This window comes from Stenella coeruleoalba (genome assembly GCF_951394435.1).
Source record: "Stenella coeruleoalba genome assembly, chromosome: 2".
NCBI lineage: Eukaryota > Metazoa > Chordata > Mammalia > Artiodactyla > Delphinidae > Stenella > Stenella coeruleoalba.
Window position 1 is genome coordinate 75,573,227 of NC_137147.1, and position 6,000 is coordinate 75,579,226.

Below are 6,000 nucleotides of genomic sequence, written 5' to 3' on the forward strand. Positions count from 1 at the left end.
AATACCTTTGTATGTCAGGCCTGTAAAGGGGTGAGTCGGTGGTAGGCACCTCCTTTCTTCCCAAGTCCTTCTCTTCTCTTCCCACTTCTTACCCGAAAAGAAGGGGTGTGAGGTGGAAGGAGAATGTGAGAACAGTAGTTGCTGTGAGTACAAGAAGTGTAGATAGGGGCCAGTGGGGACAAGAAGTGTTTGGGCCGAGAGTTCTTAGAAATACAATAGGTATCTTGCGGGCAAGGGACCACAGCCTGCTCCCTGACCCCATTCTTCCTCGACCTGCTTTCACAGGGAACATGAATCTGATGTGGACCCTTCTTCTCCTCCTCCTCCTGGGGCCAAGTGTCTTCACTCCAGGCCTGCCCTTCTCAAGACGGCGTACAGACAACCCCAGGTCATGAGTCCCTGGAGGACACCACCGATACTGTGACGTGATGATGAGGGGACGGTGGCTGATCCGGAGGGGCGGATGCAAGCAGATCAAGCCCTTCATTCACGAGGATTTGGCCACCAGAGCAGATTTCTGCAGAGCTCCATCTGTGCCCTGTACCAGCAGCCGCTCCTTGCAAAGCTGCCACAACGGTACTCACAATGTCAGCGTCACTGACTGCTTTGCCAAAGCAGGGACCCGGCCCCCGCACTGCCACTGCCATAAGAAGGACTCCACCAGGCCCATCCGCGTGGGCTGTGAGGAGGGGGCCCCTGTTCACCTGGACGGCTAGTCTTCTCCCAGCCCCGACGTGGGAAGCCGAGTGACTTGCGCCCTACACCTCCAGATCTTTGAAGCCCTGCCGAAGTCTTCCCTGGAAACGCTTCTTCTCTTGCATCTGGATCCCTCATTGTTCCCAGTCACGAGCATCTCTCTCACAGCTTCTCCCCCGACCCTAACTCCACACTCCACCCCACACTCCTGCCATGGAGTCGGTTTTTGGGGTGTAGGACAAGATGGGGCTGGGGAGTTGGGGAGAAAGCCCTGCTACCTCGCAAAGGGAATCTACCTCTGGAAAAGCCTTGCTCCCCCGGAGCGGCTACACAAGCCGTGCTGGCTGGGCTGATTTGCCCACGAGCTGCTCTAATAAGAACTCCCGATGGCGCTGGCCCTGTTCAGCCCCGAGTGGCCCGCCTCGCAGGGTCCTCCTGCGGGACCTTCGGCTCCCTTCTCCCCAATGGGCTCCTGCGGAGGGGATTTGGGACGACTCCCGTGAGGGAAACCCGCTTCCTTTATAGAAACAGACCCCTGATGCGGGGGGACACAGCACGGGAAAGAGCCGCTACCTGGAGGAGAGGTGGCACGGAGCCGGGCGACTCCCACGCCACACGGTCCCTTCGGCGTCTCTCGCCGGCGCCGCCTCAACTGGCCCGCAGGCGGCGCTGCGCCACCTGAGACCCCGGGCCAAACGGAGACCAGAGCTGCTTTCCGGGTTCCTCTCAAGACAGGGAGAGATGGGTGGGAAGTTTCTTGGTTACCGACACGGGAATGGAGGATAACAGGTGATTAAACGGAAAATTCAGCCAGCGTAAATACAGCCTAACTTTCAAAAAAACAGATTTGAGTTTACCGTAACTTTCACGCTCTCGTACTCTTTAGTATTTAACTTGCCTACAGATTTACATTCTAGCACCGCAGGTATAGAGGAAATAAGATCTGTACAGAGCACCTACTTGTGTTATAAGCTTTGCAGTTTGGCTGCACTGGAAAATAAAGAGCCTATTCCTTTCTTGGAATCCATTATATACATACATATATATATACACATATATATGTGTGTGCGTGTGTAAAAAAAAAATATATATATATACATATATATATACAATCCTCCTCTGAAGAAAGTTTTTCTACCCACAAGAAGGAGCAGCCATAAATGACCATGTTTTCTGAGACTCCATCAAAATGGTGACGGGGCTTTGAATCCAAGAGGGCACCTGACTCTAGGGCAGCCATCCATGGACTGATTGGCTGGTGCTCATGGAGTAAACTGGGGATTTTACCCTCCTGGAATAATGGTGACAGAACTTGATACTCTTATTTTCATCTTCTCCTCTGAAGCCAGGAGCTGTAGTTGTGTTACAGTCGTTTGTGACCTTCCACACTTAATGCTTGCTATAAAAATGTTTTCAGTAAAACGTTAAAGGGCCATTGTGGTAGATCCTGTTGGTGCTGTGGAGATCTGTAGACTTTCACTTTCAGGTTGGGAAAGTTTCCTTCCCTTCTACTCCTAGTTTCCACTCTTGAATGGACTGTGAATTTTATTGAAGATTTGTCTTCATCTAATGATAAAATCATATAGTATTTCTCTCTGAATCAGTGAATTGCATTAATTGATTTTAGAATATTAAACCAACTTTGGGATAAACTCATTTTGGTTATGCTAAATTTTCTGTTTTTAATCACTGAATTTAGCTTGCTAATATTTAAGGGGTTTTTTGTCTTTTTTTGTTTTTGTTTTTTGCATTTATGTTCATGAATGAAATTGGTCTGAAATTTGTTTTTGGAAATATCTTGTTTGATCTTGGTATCCAGATTCTATGTTAGCCTTCATAAATGAGTTGAGGAATATTCCCTCTTTATTTTCTGTAATTGGAATTATATGTTCTTTTATTATTTACAGAACTCATCTGTAAGGCTGTCTGGCCCTGATATTTTCTGAGACTATTTTTAACTTCTATTTCAATTTCTTTAATGGTTATAGAGATGCTGAGTTTTCTAGTTCTTTTTTTTTAATTGAAGTATAGTCGATTTACAATATTATATTAGTTTCAGGTGTACAGCATAGTGATTCAGTAGTTTTGCAGATTATACTCCATTATAGGTTATTACAAGATAATGGCTATCATTCCCTGTGCTATTGCTTACCTATTTTATACATAGTAGTTGGTATCTGTTAATCCCATACCCCTAATTTGTCCTTACTCCCTTCCCTTTCACCTTTAGTAACCACAATTTTTTTTCTATATCTGTGAGTCTGTTTCTATTTTGCATATACATTCATTCATATTATTTTTTTGGATTCCACATATAAGTGATATCCCTAGTTCTTCTTGAGATCATTTTGGCAAGTTTTTTTTCCCCCTAGGAATTTATCCATTTCATCTAAAGTGCTTAAATATATTGGCACAAAGTTGTTCATATTCTTTTGTTAATATTTACAGCTTCTCTTTAGACATCTTATTTCTATCTGACATTCTATTTATACCTTTTAAAATTGATAAAACTTATGAGAGCTGTCGTTTTATTAGACGTATTAAACAAAGACTTTTTCAGACATACAGAGCTAAAAGAATTCATTGCCTGAAGGAAGTCCTTAAGACAGAGGAAAAATGACACCAAATGGAAATAGAAACCTACACAGAAATGAAGTACATTGGAAACTGTAATTACATGACAGTATGTGAAACTCCTGGGAATAGTGCATGGAAATAGCTTTGGAAGTTTTGAGTTATAACTCTAAAATACTGGGTTTTGTTCTCCATGAAGTAGTACGTTTATTTTCTGAAGCAGAATCTCTGATCATGTAATTTATTTACCCTTCTAATAAATGTCAAAGAGTCAAACTGCCTCCAAATTAAAAGTAAAATTCTTGGTTTAAAATTTCTTTCCTTGGGACTTCCCTGGTGGCACAGTGGTTAAGAATCTGCCTTCCAATGCAGGGGACGTGTGTTCGATCCCTGGTCTGGGAACTAAGATCCCACATGCCTCGGGTCAACTAAACCTGTGTGCTGGAACTACTAAGCCTGCTTTCTAGAGCCTGTGGGCCACAACTAAGAGAACCCACATGCCGCAACTAAGATCCAACACAGCCAAATAAATAAAGAATTTAAAAAAAAAAAAAGAGATAAAATCAAAGAGTAAGGAAGAAATGCAGAGCAGAACCTCTAGCAAAATGAGTTGAGATATAGCCTGCAGTTAGGGAGATGGGCATGAAATTTAAAGAAAAGAAACCACACTTGAATTTGCATCTTTGATGAGAATGTTTTGCACACTAGGCCTTGATCTCGTCTCGAAAAAGAAAATGCAATAACAGAGGGGAGAGCCCCCTCTGCCAGCACTCAGTGAGGTGGACATGCCAGACTCCTGCCTACCCCTCCTTCTCTAGCCCTGAGTATGAAAACTGGCCAGCACTGGGGTGGCCTGAGCCACGTTGCTGTTCTTCCAGCAGGACCCGTTTGTGGCTCCCCTTCCTCTGGCCAGAGGGCACCCAGAAACAGTACCTGAGCTGCTTCTGTTTGAGGACATGGGGATTTTCAAGGAGGTCAGGATCACCTGTGCCTGGTGTCAGCCTTCCTAGGTTCACCCAAGCTGCCTTCCCTATGTGATCATTCCTCTCCTCCAACTTTGATGTCAAAGCCTCTCTCCAATCTCAACGTCCCCATACTTTCTAAGAGACTGTTTCTTTTCACTGAAGTCAGGCTTCTCAAAAAACAGCAAGCTTAAAAAAAAAGCAAAAAAACCCCAATAAGCTTAAGTTTGGCTTTAAACACTTCCTGCCTTCCACTCTGCGGATATCCCTGAACCAAGGAAATACAAAGGGTGTGGCTCCTACTTGGAACTAGGGGAATGAGGAACGTACAGAAAAAGAAAGAAAAATTCGTGTCTCAGCAAAATATCCTGTTTGCGTATATTCTTTAATTTTCTAACTAGAAAATTTCTGTGCTCTTCCCACCCCAGGAACCAGAATAGGGAGAACAGGAAGTTATTATTATATCCTGAAGGCTGTAACATTAGATTCACCTTGAATCCCAATGTTAGAGTTTCTGCAAAGATAGAGGGGTCCATGCATTGGGACCATCAGCTTTTTCTCCTGGTCTAAATTAAAAGGAGGTCTTTAGTGTGTGTGTGTGTGTGTGTGTGTGTGTGTGTGTGTGTGTGTGTGTTACGGGGAGCAAGTGAAGGTGAACTGAGAAAAAGGGCTGGTTTGTATGATGACTGAGCATGTTTTCCTCAGTCTCAAAGAAGTGGGAATGGGGAAGTTTCTACCGAGTGGCAATGCTCCTGAGAGCTACTCTGTTGACAAAAATTAGACGTTACTCTGCTACAGATCTTTGTTAACAGTTGGAAAGTAAGCTAATTATATAAAATTATGGAATATTTCTATGAAAATTGGGAATCATTTGGAAAGTGAGCACCCTTAGGATGCATCTCTTTGCTCTCACTAATTGTGCACGATCATGAAGTCAGATGCTCCTACATTTCTCTAAAAAAGAGGTCTAGAAACTCGAATAAAAATCAGGATCTCCTGGATTAACATTCTCTAATAGTCTGAAAGTCTATTAAGCAAAAGCACAAATATGTGTGAAGATCCGCTAACAATACCCAATTACAGGGACTTCCCTGATGGCACAGTGGTTAAGAATCCGCCTGCCAATGCAGGGGAAACGGGTTCGAGCCCTGGTCCGGGAAGATTCCCACATGCCACGGAGCAACTAAGCCCGTGTGCCACAACTACTGAGCCTGCGTGCCACAACTACTGAAGCCCATGTGCCTAGAGCCCGTGCTCTGCAACAAGAGAAGCCACTGCAATGAGAAGCCTGCGCACCGCAACGAAGAGTAGCCCCTGCTCACCGCAACTAGAGAAAGCCTGCGTGCAGCAACAAAGACCCAACGCAGCCAAAATATTAATTAACTAATTAACTAATAATTAGAAATAAATAAATAAAAGAGCTTTCAGAGAGGTCCCTGGCCCTTTCTACTATGTGAGGACAAAGAGAGCCATCTATGAACCAGGAAGTGGCTCTCACCAGACACCAAATGTTCTGGTGCCTTGATCTCGGACTTCCCAACCTTCAGAACGGTGAGAAATGAATTTCTGTCGTTTGTAAGTTTGGAAGTCTTTGGAAGTTTGTTGTAGCAACCTGAAGGAACAAAGACAAGGACTCTAGACAGGGTGGTCAGGAAAGAATCACTGATGAAGGGAAATTTAAACTGAAACCTGATGTCATAGAAAAGAACATTTCAGGCAGAAAGAACAGAAAGTGCAGAAGTCCAGAGGCAGGCAAAGGCTTGGCATC